This window comes from Periplaneta americana, chromosome 2 (genome assembly GCF_040183065.1).
Source record: "Periplaneta americana isolate PAMFEO1 chromosome 2, P.americana_PAMFEO1_priV1, whole genome shotgun sequence".
NCBI lineage: Eukaryota > Metazoa > Arthropoda > Insecta > Blattodea > Blattidae > Periplaneta > Periplaneta americana.
This window is the reverse complement of record NC_091118.1, coordinates 95489438-95513176: the sequence shown is the minus strand read 5'-3', so window position 1 is coordinate 95513176 and position 23739 is coordinate 95489438. Positions and strand designations below refer to the sequence as shown.

The 23739-nt window shown below is 37.9% G+C and overlaps 1 non-coding gene across 1 annotated transcript; it reads right to left on the bottom strand.

Moving 5' to 3' along the window:
• Positions 1-10162: 10162 nt before the first annotated feature.
• On the bottom strand, positions 10163-10234 carry TRNAY-AUA (transfer RNA tyrosine (anticodon AUA)). Its single transcript has one exon. It is a non-coding gene; the product is annotated as a tRNA-Tyr (tRNA).
• Between the last annotated feature and the right edge of the window lie 13505 nt (positions 10235-23739).

The following is a 23739-nucleotide window of genomic DNA, read 5'->3' as shown; positions in this document are numbered from 1 at the left end:
CTGTGCGGAGTGTCGATCTAGTCATGAAGGTCTATTGTCGATTTAACTACACGATTTATGTATATATTTATCTTTTATTTACGTAATATTATCCTATTTTTGCAGTTTTTGAAGTGAATTTCGGAACGATGCTAGTAAGAAACCAAATAGTCTGAATTTAAGTAACTCAATATTCGTTATCTTGTGTATCAGTGCTCTGGTCTCCGATCATGCGCAGTGTCTTACATCTGAAACTTAGGAATATTCAATCGTCTCATCCTTTTCTAGGGAAACTGTACATGGCAATGACCTTCACTTCCCTATGCTTAACAAGCCAGGTGTAGGGGTTGTTCAGAGCAACACAACCTGATGTGCAATACCTACTGATTATAATATTGCACGATGTCATAATTCGTGTATTTCAAAATGCACGTTTTTTCAGACAACTATTCAAAACATAGCAGAATGTTATTTGACTTTTATTGTTGCTCTTTACTATAGGAATGATCCACGATTGAACCTGTATTATGTGTAATTACATAATTTCAGCCAGTTGAACACAATTGTTTAAAAACAGATTCAGTATCCATCTGTGACTGTCGTATTAGTTTTGAGTTTATTTCGGAAAATACTCAAAAAGCTGTTGTTTAAAATTATGCAAACTTGATTGCATATCCTCAAATCAAATTCAGTATTTGTTGTATCACACGGCACATAGCTAAATTTTTCACGAGTTATTTAATACATTGAAATGGATGAAATTTCTTTTAATCAAGTGATGTCGATCAGTTAACAAATTTTTCCTGTAAATCCGTCGATTTAATGTTAAACCTACTATAAACAAAATAAAAAAAACACCTCAAATATAGGAAAATCGCAACATAGAGAAGTGTGACGCAGAAATGCTGTAGTTGGACGTTTTGTTTAGAAAGAGACAGAATATGTTTAGTTCAAGCGTAAATAATCCTGTAACAGGATAGCTTAAAATATTTTAACATATTCGCTACTTGTGAATGGGGCGTGTCTGTTTATAGTTACGAGCTGACGAGTTGGCTAGTGTCCCTGATCACATATAGGTATATTAGATTGGTCTATGAAATGTTGTGTTGTTTAGTCAACTGTTCGAAGACAGGTCTGAACCTCACAAGTGATACCAAGAAGGCACCTCTTATGAGACAACTAGACCAGAAGATAATAGGGTAGGATGGCAAGTTTCTTTCCCCCTCTATTGCATAAATCGTCGATTAGCTACATATTACACGAATCAGACTTCAGATGCATACAAACATTGTTCTTCCTCTGACACATATCGTGAAGTGAGCTGCCTGATAATAGATGTACATTTCAGCCAGAACCTCTATCAGAGGATAGTTATGAAATGGCAACACATAAAAGAGAACAACCACCAGGATCGCCACTGTCGATTGGTAACGACCGCTAGATGGTAATACAGTTGCTGCATACAATTGAAATGAGAGTTATAATTTGACTTCTTTTGGAGTCCCTAGATGGCAACATAGTGAAATTGATAAAAGTTGTTGCCTTCAAACCCCATAAGGCTGATTAATCTGTTAAGTTATATGTGATCTGGGCTAGTGTCAAGAATGCGTTTAATAGTGACCTTGTAGTCTGAGATGCGTGGGCAATGAGGAAATATATGGTGCTATTACGCATTCAAAAGATATAGACTTAGTACGAAGTTAAAGTGAATGAGGTGAAGGTATTAGATAAATATGTCGATAAGTACTGGGAGGGCAAAATAAAACTGGCCCGCAGAAAATATATATGATATATATGAATTTACTGTATATGCATAAGACTGACGTGGAAATGACCCTGACAATGCAGGAAACCGTGATCTCGATGCAACAGTGGGTTGCTGTCACATGTCCGCGCATGCGCATCTCCCGCATGCTCTGTCCCGATCTTAGCTGTGTCGTTACGTTTGAGTGAGAGGAGCAGACGTGTTTAGTAGCCGGTTGAATGCAACACAAAATTACGATAAAACAACGAGTGTTCATTGTCGAGTGTTATGCGAAGCACAATTCATGGAAGAGGTGTGCGTACTGTCTTCGCGCTACGAGTTGGCGGGTGGAGTGGATAGGCGGGACGGGGGAACTTCACGCTACACTCTGACCTGAAAACGTCAGTCCACTTACCTGGCTACAGGGGAACGAAGTCAGACATAAAAGATTCTTCATCTTCATCTTCGGTGTTGCTGTCGTTATGGCTGTCATCATCACTCTCATCACTGCTGTCATCGTCACTGGTGTCCGCGTCGCCAACATTAATGATGAACTCGTCTATAACGTCCTCCATTATTGCGTCTTTCTCCCAGTAGTAGTTTTCAATATCATTCACATGTTTACAGTATCCAGTCCAGTCTTCTTTAGTTACAGATTTGAGTCCTTCTTGCACAAGTTCTTGCAGTCTTTTCAGTGTCATATCACCCGTTGTGTTATGTGACCTTACATAGTTCTTAACACTACTCCAAGCTAATTCAATAGCGCTTAGGTCACACATATACGGTGGTAACCTGACTACAGTGTGACCATGATTTGCAAATATCGTATCTATTTGGTACACCTTTTGCTTAGGATGAATTTGTTCAATTAACGAAAAAAGAGTGAACTTCCTCATATTTTCTTCACATGGCACTCCATGCCTTCGCAGGTAGTCCAACATTTCTTTTTTTTCCGCTGATTTGGTTGGTACCTTATCTAATTGTTTTCCATGATAGGGCGCATTGTCCATGACTATTACAGATGGAGTAGACAGATTGGGAATAACTTTTTCAATCACCCACTTTTCGAAATTGTTAGAGTTCATCTGTCCATGATAGTCGCCTGTTGCTGTCCCCGCCTTGTATACTAATTCGCATCCTTCAACAAAGCCATTAATCCCACCCAGATAGACAACAATGAGTCTGTTAGACGCATTAACGGTAGTCAAAACTCCCGTAACGTCTTTATGCTGCCAGCACTTGCGAAACGTTAAATTGGTGTCTACCCATGTCTCGTCCAGGTACAAGATTGGTTTACCCTCTTCCCTAAGCTTTCTAATTGTCTGTAGTAGGTATCTACACCTCCAATTTACAATGTTTTCCCTTTCAATTAAAAATTTTCGTCTCGATGCACACTTCTTCCATCTGAAACCCATTTCCTTTAGTATTCGTCGTAATGTTGTCGCCTTCCATTTGAAATCAATTCTGTCTTTTAACACAGGCAAAAGTTTCTTGCAGCTTGATACTACTTTCTTGTTCAGATAAAAATCCTCAATTATGTCCTTTATCACTCTCCGGTCAAAGTCATCTACATTTGCGTTCCGATAGTCTGGACGTTTCCGTTTTTTTTCCAGGTGTCGACAAAACACTTTCTTCTTCTTTGCAGTCTTTCATTTCTTTCCTTATACGCTGTATCGTTCTTATAGATACATTACAATACTTTTTTGCCCTTTCTGCAGATTTCGTAACAGGAATGCTAAGACATTGTTGTTCTTTTTCTTCATCACAGCATTTTATCACATTTGCAATAATATTTCTTTCTCCGCTATGGATTGTCAGTCCTTGTTTCCTCTTTGTCGACATATTTACAATTTTTTGCAATTAATAAACCGCTATGTAAGCCTAAACTACCACTATACAATAATAAAAACTCCACTAACTGTATTATAATCAACTATATTAACACCAGAAAAAAACCTATTATTAAAGACTTGCGATATATTGAAACTATTCTTGTTGAAACAAATAAAACACAACCAAACGCCACTATTATTTCACAGACCCGCAGACACTCTCAAATATACGTGCAGTAGATGTTTGTGAAACAGGAATATTGCAGTGAACAGCGCGGTGCGCATGCGCGACTGTTTCCCCTCCGCCCCGTCTAAGTACTTCAGCCGCCTTCTCCTGGCGTGACAACAGTAACTGTTTGCACAAGAGTTTCAGACTGGACGTGTTTTGGCAAAACCTCCATCAAAGGCTGCAATGCAAAACTTAGTGGCAAAATGGCATGAAACGGGCTCTGTAGCGAATAAAAACCATAACTATCCGAAAAGAATTCGAACGCCAGAAAACATTGCTCGAGTGCAGAAAGCCTGGAACAAAGTCCGACGAAATCGCAACGCCGTTTATCTGTGCAAGTGGGAATTAAGATAATGTCGAAACATTATCGACAAGGACCTGCATCTGGATCCTTACAAATTTACTTTTGTGCATGCGTTAAAGCATCCAGAAAAACCTTCGCATGTTGAGTTCTGCCAGTGGTTTCTGAGTGAAGTGGAATCAGGACTTTCGGATCCTCAGTTGTTCATTTAGAGATTTTCCGGGCCAGTTTTATTTTGTCCACTCTGTATAATATTGCGCAACACTTATTTTCTGCTCATGCACTGCCACGTAGTGGTAGGCCTATATCAACTTCATCACACTTACAAAAGTTCAGGTTACACAATGAAAAAGGCATTGTACGTGGGTGATTAACACGTATGTGGCGGGAGTCACACCTGTCAGCGCTTCGCAGATAAGATAATAGTAACAACTCCTACCCCTCACACTTTGCAAGCCATCTCACGAGCTCATAACTGTAGGCCTAAGTGTAGTACAAGATGACGCATGCTCTGAATACATCTGTAGAACATTCACTCTGTTTACATACACTACACTGCCGGTGAACATGTTTGTAGGATTGTTTGAATTTGTAACAGTCAATAGTGTAATAGAGACGAATGACCGTTATTAAAACTCGTATAGCAATTCTGCAAACTATAATCTGTGTATATAATTACTGATGTATGATATTTTCAAATAACGAAGTGTATAATGAGTAAATATTCATCTAGGCTGTTAAATGCATTACCAATTTGGCACGTATTATAAAACTATCAAATATTTAACTAACTTGGATGCAATATAAATTATGTGAAAATAAACTTTCTATTTCCAAATATAACTAGTTCAATAAGAAAAAAACATTATGTAGAAAAGTGAAAGTACACAAAGTTCTAATTATGCAAGGTTAAGGAGATTTGAATTTCTACAGATCGCAAACAGCAATAATAATAATAATAATAATAATAATAATAATAATAATAATAATGTTACACAACACAGAACTGCACGCATTGTATTCTTCACCTGACATAATTAGGAACATTAAATCCAGACGTTTGAGATGGGCAGGGCATGTAGCACGTATGGGCGAATCCAGAAATGCATATAGAGTGTTAGTTGGGAGACCGGAGGGAAAAAGACCTTTAGGGAGGCCGTGACGTAGATGGGAGGATAATATTAAAATGGATTTGAGGGAGGTGGGGTATGATGATAGAGACTGGATTAATCTTGCACAGGATAGGGACCGCTGGCGGGCTTATGTGAGGGCGGCAATGAACCTTCGGGTTCCTTAAAAGCCATTTGTAAGTAAGTAAGTATTATAATAATAATAATAATAATAATCCGAGACATGACAGCCCATAAAGAATCATGACCGACCAGCCGGCTACTGGCCTCACGTCCACATGCCGAAGCAGAGGTGGGCGATCATTCAACCAGTATGGAGGTTTTGTGTGGTTAGCACGATGATCCCCCCAGTCATTATAGCTAGCTTTCGTAACCGGATTTCGCTACCTTTCGTAGCTCCCCAAGTGCATCACGATGCTGGGTGAACACCTGTCTCATACTCTGACCTAAAATTCATGAGAAAATTTCTTCCCCCATGAGGACTCGAACCAGCGCGCATTCCATGACAAAGACAATAGAAGCAGAGGAAATTAGACTTTACAGACCGCTTTCAATTATAGCTTGTTCTTCATCACGGTTTTTACTACGTATTTAATCCGTTCCGACTCCATATTGTTCCATTATGATATAATTACTTATGATGCTTAATCACTCATTTAAAGTTTGTGTGACTGTAAACTGTGTACATTTTTGTGTGGCTTTACTTTTTTTGGGCCTAGAGTGTTATTTTTTGTATGATTTCGTTATTGTATTTGTGGTGGCGTGGAAGAGATGGCCTTACTACACCAGAATAAATAAATAAATAAATAAATAAATAAATAAATAAATAAATAAATAAATAAATAAATAAATAAATAAATAAATAAATAAATGTTCTTTGTATACAGGGAAGGATATATGAACACCAAGGGAACCCTGGATAAACCAGAGAAATTAATCATTTTTTTTTTCCACACTGAAGTCGAAACATGCTTGTATCTAACCGGTGAAATTTTTGATAACTATAATGGTTTATAACTGTTTCATCAGTATATTAAGTTGGCGTAATTGATATATAAGGTATTATTAATTTATTATCAGATAACTTAATATCATACACCTGCAACTATGCGCTCTGATTTCCAGAATGACACATTTTTGCCAGCTATTATCTTTACTACCGCACTAGGCATTACATTGATCTTGAGTGTATGCATGGTATCACCATTTCAGACCTTTTACACTTGTGGTGCAGTTTTCATCTAATTACTGTCTGGAATAGACAAGCATATCGAAAACAAGCGAATAAACAAGTATTTCGGTTCTTGAGGGGCACGGCCCTAAGAATTGAACCTGCAAATAATTCTGAAATACTAAAGAAATTAGATCTCGACAGAGGATTGCAAACAAAACCTTCATCGCACCCAGCCCCGTGAAAGCTTCAAATTACATAATATTAGACTTTGTGTATTCTTGTCAATGTAGATGTTTGTTTCTTTTGTCTGACTGCTTAAACATAACGAAGCGCTGAGTTCTGGCAGTTTCAGTGGTTCGTATTTACACAAAAGTACAGAGAGAACCGCGCAATACTGCGCTCATTGTCAGTCTGTCGGTTTTGTTCCATTACATCCTAGCGTCTGCTTTCGTGTTGATGAGATCTCTGGTAATCCTTTGGCTGTCAGATGAGTAATACGAGAGAGACTGCTTGCTTAAAATAGATTCTACTCCATTACGAATAGCTATGACTCTAATTTGTATGAGTTATATCCTCGACGTTGGAGTGATGCTCGAGACAAACGACCATTAATACAGTAAACATGAACTTCGTAGCTCCGGTTATATGGTGGTAGTTTATGGGTTACCATTACTACAACTCGGATTTATATGCGGAATGAATCTTGAATATAACACTCTGAAACATATTATAAAGTGATAATTCTTTTAAATGTGTACCTTTGTTAATATAATTATTTCTATTTATTATTATTTGAATTTAATCGATTAATCGACTTCTGATCGAGTTGAAAAATGTTTTAATATACTGTAATACACAATTATTGTTAAATTTAACTTGTGTTCAGTAATAAGCATAAGTGTTAAATGTTGTATATCTGTATAATATTGTATCGTTTATTACAAAATAACTATTTTAATTATTTACTAACATATTTATTATGAGGCTTTTAATTTATTGTGTCAATTTCTCCGGGAATTTTTGAGACAAATATAAATAACAAACAGTATGAACCTAGTTAATACTGCTTCACCCATGATTTTAAACATGTGAGTGCATTCACATACTCCGAATGAAGTGCCACTCTACGTTTAGTATCAATGTTTCCTGCATCACTAAACACGAAAAAACTTTTTTTTTCTGTCAAGCACTCCTCCACGATCGTTCAATTTAAATCCAAACGTTTCACCGAGTTTACCTCTCAAATTCTCATATGACATAATGGAGTTTACACTTTCCACAAACCACAGAAAACTGTTTTTTTTTTCTTTATCAAACTAAACACACAACCTTCATATGCAAACTCAGTACAGAAACTGCAACTGCAAAATTACAGCGGTCGAAACAGAAGAGTGGCCCCTATTGTAATCGAATTACCAGATTTTAGAAAGAGAAGAAGGTAGTTACACTCTCACTTGCACACAGTGCAGACATGGCTATTTTATAAGGGATGAGGGGGACGAAAAGTATGTATTTCATATGCTACGAAGATGAGCTGACAACAAGGTGGAAGTTTTCTTGGAAAACCATAAAACTTAATAAGGGTTTTTCATTGTGTTTCAACTTTCAATAGAGGTAGACTAGGTCACTGTCCTCATATCTCCATGTCTTTCTGAAGTGTTTGTGGTTTACAGTTAGAAAATAAATTCCGAGAGAGAAATATTGTCGGAATTTTTACTATGAATTTGTATTAACAAAATAATAATTAATATCAACTACAACCGATTAATTTTAATCGAATCGATTATTCGATTAAATATTTTTGATCGATTAATCTTACAACAGAAATTGACCGATTAATCGATTAAATCCCACAACACTAATACATAGGTTGGATAAAAAGTTATGGCAACACTGCTGTCACGTGACGATGGTGCGTCCGAGAGCTCCCAGCTGTGTGGACATGAACAAGGACTGTTAGATGAGTTCGTGCAGCCAGCAACGACAGTACTCTGTCAATCTACTGCAGTGTGTAGAACTTTGACTTTCATAGGGATAGTGCGAGCGCCCTAAGACCACGTTTACAAAACTAGAGCAACGTTCCTGGATCAAAATTGAAGTGACACAAGGTCGTAGTGCACAAGAATGTTTTCAGGGACTGCGTGAAGCATGTGCCGACGGTGCTTTGCCATATCGCACAGTGGCACTATGGGTTAAAGCGTTCCGGGAAGGCAGGACAACCTAAGTACAAGACGACCCCTCGTGGAGGACAACACACTTCAACTCCTTGCTTCCCTGTTGGATGCTGAACGCCGATGGACTGCGCGTGAGTTAGAAGCGGAAGTCAGAGCATGTCACAAAACTGTGCTCCACATTCTGGAAGACATTATGGGTTACCGCAAAATTACAGGGCGTTGGTTACCCCATGAAATTTCCGAGGTTTAACAATGGCACCGCTATGCAGTCACACAGGCCTTGTTTGACCTGTACCAAAGGAGAGATGACGACTTTCTTGGACGAATCGTCGCTATGGATGAAACCTGGGCTCGCTCATACGAACCAACCAAACTTGAAACGTCAATCAAATGAATGGAAGCATCCAGGTTCTTCTCGTCCGAAGAAAGAGCGCCCTACACTAAGTGCTGTGAAGGTGATGTTCATTGTGATGTATGACATTGATGAGGTAATACTGCACCACGCTGTACCTGCAAGGCAGACTGCAAACGCGGACTACTACTGCAGGTTCCTGCAGCACCACCTTCGTCCAGCCCTCAGGAGAAAACGACGACACTTGGTGGTACAGAATCCCATCATTCTTCATGATAATGCAAGGAGTCACACCGCTGCTGTTGTCAAGGACCTCTTGCGCCGCTGGCAATGGGAGATTCTGGAACATCCACAGTACTCACCCGATATGAGTCCATGCGATTACGATCTTTCCACCAAATTGAAAGAACCACTGCGAGGGAACCGGTACAATACCAGAGATGAACTTATCCGTCCTATTGGGCGGTCAATACGGAACATCAACGAAGATGGACGCGCTGATGGTGTACGACGCCTTCCAAACATTTGGCAAAAGGTAATAAATAAGGGGGGCGACTATGTAGAAGTTACGTAAATGTTGTACACCTGTGAATAAAGCCATGTCAGAAACATCGAACTGTTGCCATTACTTTTTATCCAGCCCTAGTATTTATATGGTTATGTACATGAATGCATTTAGTTGGTTCAAATAAAAGTCGGCCTTTGTTCACTGTGTGCAACAGGAGTATCGGCCGGAGTTCGCTTTAAGGAGTGTTCGCAACAGTGATTATAGACTTTCTATAGGTACATGTGGTTGACATACCTGTCATTGTTGGTTCGAATAAATGGAAAAAGAAAAGCGAATGGTGCAAATTTGAAAAGCCTAAAAATGAACAGCGTACTGAAATTCGTTTTTTGACTAGGTACAGAACAACACACACCTGCTGAAATCCATCGCAGAATGGTTACTGTATATAGAGAGGAATCAGCTGTAAAGAGTTGGTGTACGTGATTTATTAATGTATTTAAGTATCTACTATTTAGTTAAATTTGTGAAATAGTAATCAAACTTTACGTCTCTTCTGATCGCCCTCGGGTGTGAAATTCGAATCAAATAACAATCATGTCGACTGCATGACATTTGAGGATACAGATAATATCACATGATCTGTCGAGTTTTGCACACTGGTGCCTTTCGTAAGAAGTCCCTATCTGACTAAGCTAGAACTAGGTTATGATGAAGGATTGGTGGAGCGGAGAAAAATTCTCTCCGGCACCGGGACTCGAACCCGGGTTTTCAGCTCTATGTGCTGACGCTTTATCCACTAAGCCACACCGGATTCCAGTTCCGATGCCCGATTGAATCCTATCAGTTTAAGTTCCACACACTATGAGCAGAGGCGCTCATTCCGTCGGATCCCGGCCACTTAGTCATTCGTAATGAGTGCACCTCTGCACATAGTGTGTTGGACATTGTGCCACTGTCATACATCTGTGACACAGTGCTTGAAGGTTGGCCACTAAAGGGAAACTAATAGGTGGAACTGAGAGGATTAAATCCGGCATCGGAACTGGAATGTGGTGTGTCTTAGTGGATAAAGCGTCAGCACGTAGAGCTGAAAATCCGGGTTCGAGTCCCGGTGCCGGAGAGAATTTTTCTCCGCTCCACCCATCCTTCGTCATATGGTAATGAAAAACTCAAGTCTATGCAGGTGATGTCACGTAAGATAACGTAAATGATTGCAGAAACTAAGAAGAAAAAGTGACGATAGTAAGACAAGGGGAGAGACCCGAAAAAAAAACATGGAACGTTCCACAGGAATTACTCGTAAATACACTTCCCAAAATATAACTTCAGCACTCGGCTACCCGGCTATACCGGGAAGGGTTACCACGCAACACTGAATTCAGAAAATGTCCAAAATGACAAATGTCTCCATCACATTCCATTCAGATAGAACGGTAATTATAGTATCTGCCGAAAACCTTATAACATCGCCTCTCCAATCCAGTCGTAGCTAGTCCTTACGCATCCACTCTTGCTGATCCCTTCTCATAAATTGTCATCACGACAGCCGGTGCGGCGCGGTATTTCTGACGTGCTGCCCAGAGACTTTGGAAACTCTCGTTGGTGGCGTCTAGAACACACTCTGCCCCTGTTACAAAGCCACCCACACCGGGAAGGCGATCAGAGACGCTAAAAACCATTCACTTTCAAAAGAGCCAATTAGAAGAACAGCCTCGAACCCAGAGATACGTACAAAGAAATAAAATTTCAGTTAGCATGGCTGGTACAATAACGGCCTTTTATAGACAAGCACTAAACCGCTACGAGATTGCTGAAATCTGGTAAGAATCTAAATTACTGACAAAAGCTAAACATAAATAAATTAAAAAAATTAATGTACCCATCAATATAACCAACGTATGAAAAATAAAAACATAAAAACAAAAAAAAAAAAAATAAAATAAAAACAAAAATAAAGAAATGGAAAGGAAGGAGAAGGAAAACAGTGGCGAAACAATTTCCACAATGTTATAGAAGAGAGTTCCATCCTGAACAAATTAAGCAAAATGTCATTAAATTAGTCATACATTATAATTATATTTAGAGGACCTATGCACTCATTACTCAATATTAAAATTATCATTATATGAAACAAATGTTTTTTCAAATTATCACGACAGTATCCTTAACTAATTTGGAAAGTTAGAAAACTCCCTCTGGTCTCTATCTCTGCTTCGAAGCTTACACAAGGGTCTAGACTACGCAATGAAGAGGAGTGCCACTCTCAATCTCTGATACGCTTCCAACACTGACCCATGCCACCGGCATAGCTCAGTTGGCAGGTACGTTTCTCTGCTGATCCGGAGCTGCACCCGGGTGTGGGTTCGAGTCCCACTGTCTGATAACGTGGTTTGGGTTTTTCCGAGGTTTTATCCAATCGTAAAACGAATGTCAGGTATTCTGTGGCGAATATTCGGTCTCAACTCGCCAAATACCATATGGCTTCTGCGAATTCCATCGACGCTAAGTAGTGTAGTAGTAGATACAGCGTCGTTAAATAACAAAAGACCCAAAACGATCAACCATAACCTTGCTGAGAAGTCGTAAACCTAAACGTTTAAATAATCTTGTCTACTCACTATAAGCCTAATCAAGTGCAGCTAAATAGTCAACCTATCATTTTACTCATAACAGAGAACTTTTAAAATATAGATCTGCTTTGTTTCACTTAACCTATTTCTTGTGTAATAATAACTATAGCTCTGCGTTTTGTTAGTTTGAATACAAGTTAGGTGTACATCGATAATACTAGAACAAAGATAAAGATACATTTACTGAAATATATTAAACAATATTAAATATCTATGCAATGCAAACACACGCTCTCAGAGACACTCTGAAGCTATGTAGGTCAATAACTTGAGATGTGTAACAAATGTAACAATATTAATTTAAAACGCACATTCGAATTTCTTTCTAAACGGCCTTTGTGAACATTATGTATTAAACGTAGTGACATAAAATAAATCGAAGTCTTAAAAAATGTGAACTCAAGAAACAGTTCAGGTTACCATTTGAAATATTTTAGTCGCCATGGCTACCTGGCGCCCGGAATTATTCTACCCCTGATTTTTACAATAAGTAAAACGCATCTAGAGACATCAGACCTATTAACCTTTGGAATTAACAAATGAAAAAATATAAATTTCAGCACAAATTTAAAATAAAATACATTATGAGTGCGTGATTTACGAGTCTACAAATTACAACCATTGACTGTAAACATTTTAAGTGTTTAAAATGAACAATTTTTCCTTCTTTCTGGTAAAATACATTTTCTTCTTTCCTAATGACGTGTTCGCTTCCAAATTCTTCTATTGTAGCACTCATTCCCAACCGCCTACCTTTGTTTTGTTTTCGTATGTTCACTGAACAGCAGATCTGAACTAAGTAGCGTTGGATGACGTCAAGCTATACTCCATACATACCTACACTGTTGCGGGTTGCTTGGAGGCTTTAGGAAACCAAACACAGGACTTTAGTAATAAAATATGAGCATAGATAAGCCGAGCGAGATGGCTGAGTGGCAACGAACTAGAATCGCATTCGGAAGATTCCGTGTTCGATCCCGATGTCGACTAATCTGGTCGAAGTTCTTCCCGTGGTTTCCTTCGACTGAATATAATTTTCAATTAAATTAAAGGCAAATGCCGTATTGGACTCCAGTTACTATAATAGAAACAGTACAAAAGCAACAACAGACAGTCGCTATATGATCTAGAAGTTAAAGCGACTATTAATTAAAAAAGAAATAGGTACGGTAGAGTATAAAATCGAGAGTGCCAACTTTGAATAAGCCACTCTTTGTGTAATATTGGCACAGAAATAAATGTTAATCGGCTATTTAACGACGTTTTACCAACTACTAACTTTTTAGCGTGGATGGATTGGGGATGTCGGAATTGCGTTTTTTGGTTAGAATCTGTATCCGAGTTGCACGTAAATAGGATTGAAATGTGCTTATGAATTGCGCGAAGTAGTGACGAAAAGTGAATATTGCATGAATGGTGAAGATTTAGTGAAAATATTTATAGGTCTGTATGCGGCAAGGAGACCCAATCTCCCCGAAGTTATTTACAAGCTTGCTGGAAGAGATATTCCGAGAACTAAACTAGGGAAAGAAATAAGAAATCACAATTAATGGATACAGGCTCACAGGTATGCTGATGACGTGGTGCTATTCGCCAGTACTGCAAGCGAGCTACAAGATATGATCCAAGAACTAAATAGCAGCAAAAAAGCCGGCCTATCGATGAGCATGAATAAGACACGAGTAATGACAAATAGCCAAGACATACCAATCATAATTGATTCCAAAGTACTACAGTATGTACCAGAATACGTATACCTAGGACAACTGGTAGGAATACAGAACAACATGGACAAAGAACTAAAACGCAGAGTAGCGATAGCATGGAAAGCTTTCTGGACCCTAAAATTCATTCTGTTAGAGAAAAAAATCAAGATCAAAACACTAGACTCCTGCATCTTCTCATCACTACTATAGGGATACCAAACCTGGAACTTGACGGAAACACAAAAGAAATGCATTCAAGTTTGTCAATGAATGATGGAGAGGAAAGTGTTAGGATTATCCTTTAAAGATAAAGTACCAAACACCAGGATAAGGGAAATAGCCAAATTGGAAGACGTATCCCAACGAGCCACCAACTTGAAATGGGGAGGCCACGTGGCGAGGCTCCTGAGCACCAAATGGGCTTACATTTTTACAATGTGCACCCCTGCACTGGCAAGAGACGACGAGGCAGACCAGGAACAAGATGGGACGACATCTTCAAGAAGGAAGCAGGAGCACACTGGACTAGGACTGCACGAGACCGCAGCAGCTGGAGAGACATCCGAAGAAGGAGGCAGGAAGTGCTAAACACGATCATCTAGTGTCCGACCGGAAAGAAGAGAAGAAGTGCGTGAAGTGCGAAGTGACGAACATGACCACACAGTGCCCGATCGCAAAGAAATAAGAGGGGAATAAAGAGGTGATGTGCGGAAGTGATCCAGTGACTGCCCAGAATTGAGCGAATTCCGACGAAACTAACCACTTACACGGACTAGCTCCCCGCGTGAGTCTCACCGAGCTACCCCTCTCAAGAGGAGACCTTAGCCCTTAGGAGCAAATCGACTGTTCATTCATTCATTCATATAGGAGAAAATCCCTGTTTTGGAATTTGATTTAAATTGAAATTTATGGAAAAAAATTACTTAACTTGATACTGTAAGTCTTTTACGAGATTCACCTCATCGTTTTTACTGCGTTTAATTCGAATGCAGTCCAACGCTTCATGCACATCTTGTAAATATTTTGGTAATGGAGATAATTGACTTCTTACAGCATACACATTTTGACGAACACGTTTTAAATCAATGGTTGCTAATTGAGCACATACAGAAGTAGAAGCTAATGTTTTTCGAATAACTTCATTGGAAATTTCGTTTATGTCTTCATAACCTTTACTTTTATGGGGCACTAGGATTGAGATTTTGGCTAAAATGGCAGAAATAAATATTTTTGTTATTTTTATGTAAATAGTTACCTTATACATTTATTTAACATTTGTCCTATATCTAGCCTCCACCTGTAATTTTCAGAGAACTGGCGGACATTTTTAAAATGCTACTCGCAGCTCTTTTAAATCTAACAGACCGACTGAAAATTGCGTTTTGTCAAAACTACGGTTTTGGTCAATAAAAATGTCCCCAGTTGCTTACGTTTGCTCCGATTTGAATGAAACTTTGCAAGAACACTCAGCATACTACAATACACAAACCTGTGCATGGAATCTGCTCTTCGCTGAAAAAACTTTTCATGATATGCATTTTTAACTTCTAAAAATGGAATAAAATTGTGAAGCAAAAATTAGGATTTCTATAAAGAAATCTTATCGTATTAACCAATACTCGAATTTAAAAATCCATGCTTAGTTTCCTTATTCATGGAATGTAAGTTCTTCACATAAAAATTTCAATACGCAATAACAATTCTGAAGATGTCAGGGATGTTTTAAATTTACACATAATTTAATATCATTAAAATAAGTGAAAATTGATGTCTAAGGAACTAATGCTTGAAATTCGATTAAATTTGATATTATTATTTAAGTGTACATATGCAACAAATCCATCGAATTTGAAAGCAATTGATCAAGAAGTTTCAAAACCCAGTCCCAGTGTCCCTTAACATTGATATAATCTGTGTATGAAGAATTGTAGCTACTTTATGATTTTGAGTACCTCCAAATTTCACCATTATGTCTCCCGACTCATTTGCACTGTGCAACGTCATTTCACTGACGATTTCGTTGCTTGGTCTTTTCTAAATTTGGTCCTTCATATGGTCTACTTTGAGAAGTGTAACTTCTTCACTAAACACTGAGAACATTATGTAATAACTTGCTTGCCTTACTAACAACACGTATAGTAACTAACTTGCTGGCTTATCACTCACTAACAATAGGGCGGAATACGTTACCGTGACAATCACCGATCACCGTGTAGGCCTACTATTGTTTGCTAGTGCATACTGATTGTTCCATCCTTTGGACGGTGGAGTGGTTATTATCCTCTGCATTATCTCACTGGTCATACTTTTCTTTTTCACGAATTTCTCTGAAATCGTTTGGAATAGTGCGCACTCTCATTTATGTCTCATACTCTGCATATCAGTTGGTAGGGCAGCTGGAAGTTCCCATGTTCAAAACAGGGTAGTAGCGGGATTTTTCTCGTTGCAATAGTCCAGAACGTCTCCTCAATCCACTGAGCTTCCTACCAAATTGAGTACCGAGTCTTTCCCAGGAGGTTAAAGGCTGTCAGAGCGTGGTGTCGACCACAGAAGTGCCTTCATGGGATGTAAAGTATCAACTGTATAAATAACCTCACGTTTGGAACTGCATGGGGGACATGGTCTCAAAGAAGAAATAGCTTGTTGGTTGGTTTGTAATAAACTACAACAATGAAGTCATTAGTAAAGAAGAAAAAATACATTTGAAGTGTTAGTAGACGTAAAGATACAGGCTAATAGTGGTTAATAACCACTGGTTATATTGCCGATGGTGGTGGTAGTGGTAGTAGTGGCGATGAAGGTAGCGATAGCAGTAGCAGTACAGTATTGTCTTCGCGCTACGAGTTGGCGCGGGGAGTAGATAGGCGGGACGGGGGAACTTCACGCTACACTCTGACCTGAAAACTTCGTCCACTTACTTGGCTACACGGGAACGGAGTCAGACATAAAAGATTCCGCATCTTCGATGCTGTCGCTATGACTATCATTATCACATTTTTCAAAATTTCTGGAGTATGATCTGTCCATGATAATAGTCTGTTTATGTTCCAGCTGTGTATATTAATTCGAATCTCTCAACAAAGCCATTAGCCCCACCGCCCCCATCCTGATGAACAACAATGAGTGTTCTGGACACATTTACGGTAGTCAAAACTCCAGTAACATTTTTATCGTGCCAGAACTTGGGAAACGTTAAATTGGTAGGCCTATCTATCCGCATTTCGTCCAGATACAAAATCGGTTTTTCCACTTTCCTAAGCTTTCTTATTTGCTGTAGATATCTTCACGTATTCCAATTTACAGTGTTTTCCTCAATTTGTTTTTTTGCTGCACACTTCTTCCACCTGAAATCCTTTTTCTTCAGTATTCGTCTTAATGTTGTCTTTCATTTAAATCAATTCTCTCTTGTAGCAGGGGTAAAAGGTTGTTACTACTTTTTTTTTTAGTTGGTTATTTAACGACACTGTAATAACTATGTACTAGCTTCTTCAGTGTCGATTGAATTGATGATGGCGAGATGGTATTTGGCAAAATGAAACCAAGGATTCGCCATAGATTACCTGACATTCGCCTTCCGCTTGGGAAAACCTCGGAAAAAACTCAACCAGGTAGTCAGCGCAAACGGGAATCGAACTCACTCCCGAGCACAACTGCAGATCAGCAGGCAAACGCGCTACCTCCTGAGCTACGCCGGTGTCCCTCTTTCTTTTTCAAATAAAAATTCTCAATTATATCTTATTTGTCAATCTCCCGTCGAAGTCATCTACATTTGCGTTTCGGTAGTCTGGACGTTTACATTTTTTTTCTCCCTCAGGTGTCGACAACGCACTTTCTTCTGTGCAGTCTTTCATTTCATTCCTTATACGCTGTATTGTTCTTGTGGATAGATTAGAGTACTTTTCTACCTTTGCTATAGGTTTCGTAAGAGGAATGCAAAGGTACTGTTGTTCTTTTTCTTCATCACAGAATTATTTTGCACTTCTAATAATATTCCTTTCTTCGCTATAGATTGTCAGTCCTTGTTTCCTCTTTTCGTCGACATATTTACAATAAACAAAAAACTGCTGTAAACCTAAATAACAGTATACAATAACATAAATTCTATTAACCGTATTATTATCAACACTATTAACACGAAAAGCAAAGGATAACTAAAGCAATACATGATTTGTGGTATACTGAAAACAATTGTCTTGTTGAAACTAATAAAACACTACAGTAAAAACCCCACTATTATTTTCACAAAGTCGCAAAGACTCATAGACACGTGCAGTAGATGTTTGTGAAACAGGAATATTGCAGTGAACAGCGCGGTGCGCATGCGCGACTGTTTCCCCTCCGCCCCGTCTAAGTACTTCAGCCGCCTTCTCCTGGCGTGACAACAGTAGTAAGCTCGCGCATGGAACGATTACCGAAAAACAATGGTGGCGTTGCTGTCTGTTTAGACATGTGTATTTAGGCAAGCCAAGGGGGGCGAGAGGTGCGAGCCGATGGAAGTACTGTCTCTTCCACGAAGATGAACAGCTGAGAACATCGCTGTGGAAATAAAGAACGTAGCAAGAAAAAAATTCGAAGCTAATTAAACGCGCAACATATGATTACAAATGAAATAATAACACCGTGCGATACAAGACACGTATTCACATGCAATGGAATAAACTAAAGTCGTAATGTAACTATCACAACGCAAGACTGATTCTATCGATGTCATTTCTCTTTCGACTTGTATTCTTGAATATCATTCAAGCTATCTCGTGATCTTTCCTGTCGCCCGCTCTTCCTTATCGCAGTGTTTGATTCGCATTCCTTCCGTCGGTATTCCCTGCTTGCGAGACCTACTAATAGGAGAAGTAGCAACAGCAGCAGCAGTTATTGTTGATCATGGTTGTGGTGGTGTAGGAGGAGGAGGATAATGACTGACACTACATAGGCTATATTCTGATAACAGAAACTAAAAAAAAAATAAATTACAGTGAACTGAACAGATAAGATTACAAAAATCAGTTAACTTGAGAACCTGCAGCTGCACCATAATCCGAAACTTTCTCTCCTCTGGACTGGTGTAGAAAATTTTGTATTGCCTATCCATTCAAAAGACGAGACGCTTAAGATGATAGAAATACCTTGGGCTTGGACATCATGATCTCTCGACACAACACATGATGACATAATAAAAGAGGGGTAGGCGTTCCTTTGTTTTAACACAATCGAATTTTTAATGCTGATATGCAGTCATGTGTGTATAATAATAGTGTTCATCGAAATTTAAACTATTTTGATTGGAATTCCCGTTAAAAATTACGGAAAATATATTTTGAAGAAACCTGAGTTAGACAAACAGTAAACTATATGTAATTATTATATAATATGTAATGACAGTGCGAAGATACATCTAAAAGAATCCAAGATTTAACTTTAGACTGAAAGATCTTGTAACTCCGAAAAATGAGTATATTTATTGCCTTAAAGAACATAATTTTGTTGGTAAAGGTAAGATTACGTTACTAATTTACGAAAGACACATCCATTTTTCCATAAAACAAACCAAATAACGCTTTGGGAATTCATTCATTCATAGATTTCTGTCCAAAGGTAGGTCATTCTAGGTATAAATCCTGTTAAACCCCTATTAATTACTAAGCTTCGTTTACCCTAACGTCTTTCACTGGAAACCTAACATTCTCCAATCCTTCCCATTTTCCGCCTTCCTCTTAGTCTCCGCATATGATCCATGTATTTTAATGTTGTCTATCATCTGATTTCTTCCTCTGCGCCGAACGTTTCTTCCGTTCACCATTTCTTCCAATGCATCCTTATAGAAAGCACTAAAGATACCCTACTGTAGGAAAATTATCATTGCAGATAAAGTAGTGGCACACGCTCTGAGATAAATTGTGAGCAAAGAAAGGAAAACTACCTCTTTCATTGGTACAAAATAAATACAAGCAGAATAGACAAGAATGTACGAAATGGAGTTTGATATTAAAACAATCCATGCACTTATGACGATTCGAATTTAAAGGAATTATTTCGAACAAGATACATACAAAGCTGAAGAAAACTGGACTTCTCCTTTCATAGCTGCAAAAAACTGCCATTCAATCAACAGGTACAATAGCCAGTCGTATTCTCATTATGGGTGAAGAGTAGATAGATAGCAACTTGTCATGGGACCGCTGTTTTGAGCACGCCATTACAACCATGAAATCTCGTATAATAATAATAATAATAATAATAATAATAATAATAATAATAATAATAATAATAATAATAATGTAAACAAAGTTAACTGGAAGTGGTGGGATATTAAATTACAACACATAACCAGGGATGATAATCTAAAACATCAGTATCAAATGAGAAAAGAGTAGCTCTATTGATGATGATGATGATGATGATGATGATGATGATGTTGATGATGAATATGATAATAATAATAATAATAATAATAATAATAATAATAATAATAATAATAATAATAATAACAACATTATGATGGAGCTGGAATAGTTTAATTTATTGTACAGTATATAGGCTATTCCTACAGGGAATCTGGATATATGGAACGTAAGTTAATAAATTTGAACAAATGTACGTAACGATTAGGCTATACTTGAAAAAAAAAAACCAGTGACAAATATGTACTCGAAATTCAGTCAAATAATGGCTCGTGTGTAAGTCTGATTCGTAGATATATTAACAAAAAGAAGAAGGAAATAGGAAGTACGAAAATACGGTTCATGGGTAAAAGAGCGGAAATATCCCATAATTGAGAGTACCAGGAAACGTCTAAATAAATAAAAGAACAGAAGTTTTTAGCGAAACTTGATTGAGTTATATGAAGGGAATTGATAGACTATCGGAATAGAAGATTAAAGTTCATTATGAAATAAGTGGAAAGACGTTCCCGAATCTGAAGATGAACTATGACTCCTCTCTTAGAGGAGAGTGATAGGTCAGTGGGCCGATATTCATTTCATTTATTGTATTGCATGGATCTTGTATCAATACTATAGGTTTTATATATGGATAAAATAAAAAATCATACAAATATAATTATTATAATATACGATATAATTAATAATTTTATACTATTACTACTACCGCTGATGATGTTACTTAGAGGGTGGTGGTGGGGGTGGTGGTGGTGGTGGTGGTGGTAATGATGATACGAGAAAGATTCTAGATTGGATACCACCTGGAAGAGGAAAGAGAGGTCATCCCAGAAGCACTTGGTTGGATGATATTAGAAAATGGATGAGAGAAAAAGGTTTAAAAGAAATGGACTGGGAAGACAGAACAGGTTGGAGGAAGGCAATAAAAGTGAAATAAATTTTGGAGACAGAAAGATACAGTATATTTCCATTGTATATTTATTTATGACTACTACTACTACTACTACTACTACTACTACTACTACTACTACTACTACTACTACTACTACTACTACTACCACCACCACTACCACTACCACTACCACTGCTACCGCTACCGCCGCCGCGACCGCCACCGCCACCGCCACCGCCACTACTGCTACTGCTTACAAATGGCTTTTAAGGAACCTGAATGTTCATTGCCGCCCTCACATAAGCCCGCCATCGGTCCCTATCCTATGCAAGATTAATCCAGTCCCTATCATCATATCCCACCTCCCTCAAATCCATTTTAATATGTTCTCCCCATCTACCTCTCGGCTACTATTACTACTATTAATAATAATAATAATAATAATAATAATAATAATAATAATAATAATAATAATAATAATAGAAATATTCTAGACTGATACTACCTGGAAAAGAAAAAAGAGAGGTCGTCGAACCACTTGGTTGAATGATTTTAGAAGATGGATGAGAGAAAAGGTTTAAAAGAAATGGACTAGGACGACAGAACAGGTTGGAGTAAGGCAATAAAAGTGAAATAAATTTTGGACACAGGAAGGTACAGTATATTTGCATTGTATGTTCCTCACTACTGCTGCGATATAGGCCTACTTGAGATTCGTCGAATAGAATGAACACAATATAGGCCCGATTTTCGCGCATGCGCATTTGTAATGGCTGTTCCCCGCGCTTGTGTATGCGGTGGCTTGTTTCGCGTGACATTCTAATCCGAACTATCACAGGCGAGGAGCTGAGATTTATGAGCATGGAAATGCGAGACAAATTCGAACACGCGGAAGACATCGCGAGTATAAACTGCGTGGAAATGGACCAACATCTGTGATTCAGGGTTGTACATAGACATAGCTGGTTCTTTCATTGTCTGTTTCCTTCTGTCTTTATTTCCCTCCTGCTTACTTTCCCCTATCGTCCATCATCATCATCATCATCATCATCATCATCATCATCCCACCACTGTCACATTTATCTTTTAAAGTTAAACGTTTATGCTCGAGTGTCAAATTATTAAAATATTTCAAAATCTGACGACAGTTGCTTGCAATGGCAATGAGCTACGTCACATTATTCTGAAGTCATTAGCAACGGCAATGAGTTACGTTAAATTATTCTGATGACACTTGCTTAGGAACAGTTCATTCGGGTGAAAGACAGTAATTCCGTTGTAAATTCTTACAGAGATGTATGCTATATGGGGCTGTTCAGTAAAGAAATAAAGGAAAAATAATAATATAACACATAAATTGTATTAAATTTATTTAAATCTCAATCAAAGTCTAAATGCGTATAAATAATAACCGATTTCTTAAAAATCTAAATATCATAACAACTTCCTATCAAGAACTTAAACGTTTCACGCCATTAGAGGGATCCTGTGAATTTCCGGCTACATTTTTTTGTGTCAATTTTTTTTTATTATTGTTATTCTTTCGTGTACATGTGATATGCATTATCTAACTATTATCATAATTAGTGTCGTAATCATCAATATTTATATTCATGTTTGTTTATCTGCACTGCATACCATCGATTTCTGTTAGAAAGTTTACATATTACACTGCCTTATATGTGTTCATTTCTGTATCTATTTCAAGTTATCTTCGAAGTTTGAGTGCTTATCATTATTGACATTAGAGCTGTAGTTCGGGGTCTGAAACGTGATTAACTTTTAAATGAGACAAATTTGGTAGCGCGTCTTAGCGTACTTCGGAAGAGTAGACGAGTTGGAAGGCACATAATGTGTATCTTGAATTTACGGCATACAAAGTAATCTTGTTCCAGAAGTGTTCTTTTATAGGCCTATGATAGATTTACGGACTGTTTCTCACTGTATCAAAATGTATTAATCTCTGTTTCTCTTCACTCTTGCTCACATTATCATTGACATTGAAAGATTTTGCGGAACGGAGATTCGGTTACCATGAAAATGTTTACGTCATAGCCGATAAACTATAGTCAAAGAGAGTTCCAATATACGAATACATAATACTTAGAAGAGTTTATTATAACCCGTGGGATTACAATATATTTAAAAAATAATGTTATTCGTTGTGCTTTGACATGGACGCGAAACAGATGCGTGCACAATACATGCGTAATTATAGAAGTTAATGCAACTTTGCCATTAGTCACATGGAGAGAGATAAATAACAATAACATATACCAGATATTCTCATATGATTATCTGTGATTCAGAAACAGTTTTTTTTACTTGTTGTAATACTACATACCGTTTTAATGGATTGTTATTGGAGAATTGACTGTTATTTATAATTTATTTCATTTCGTTCGTAAAAGACACTTAAATCTTACAGCAAATTGTATTTATTTATTATAATTCCATTGCCCTAATTCCTGTATAGTTGTTACACACAATCATAAGGCGTTCACTTATCCCCTGTCTCTTTGTGATTCGCTAATTTAACTACTCTTATTAACTATGAAGTTATCTGGCATTGTAGGATTGGTGATAACGGAATGGTTTTCACGAGATGAGTCCGAAGATTCGCCGTGAGAGTATGTAAAATTCGCTAAGCAGTTGGGAAAATGCTCTGAAAAAAAATAAAAACAACCAGATAA